Source organism: Penaeus monodon, chromosome 34 (genome assembly GCF_015228065.2).
Source record: "Penaeus monodon isolate SGIC_2016 chromosome 34, NSTDA_Pmon_1, whole genome shotgun sequence".
In the NCBI taxonomy this organism is placed as follows: Eukaryota; Metazoa; Arthropoda; class Malacostraca; order Decapoda; family Penaeidae; genus Penaeus; species Penaeus monodon.
Genome location: NC_051419.1, coordinates 408,389 through 408,605, shown reverse-complemented (window position 1 = coordinate 408,605; position 217 = coordinate 408,389).

Below are 217 nucleotides of genomic sequence, written 5' to 3'. Positions count from 1 at the left end.
TAGTAAGGTTGGGGGGAGGTGACGACTAAGAGGAAAAAGTGAAACAGATGTGAAAAAATCAAAGGGAAAACCAACCCCGTCCCAGCACATGCATGCATAAGCACAACCACCACGCACTACCGAAAATATCCTTACTCCACTTTCTCCTTCCCCTAAAGGTGAACTTCGTCATGTTCGGCTTCGGAGTGCGCGCCTACCTCTCAACGAACAGCAGCAC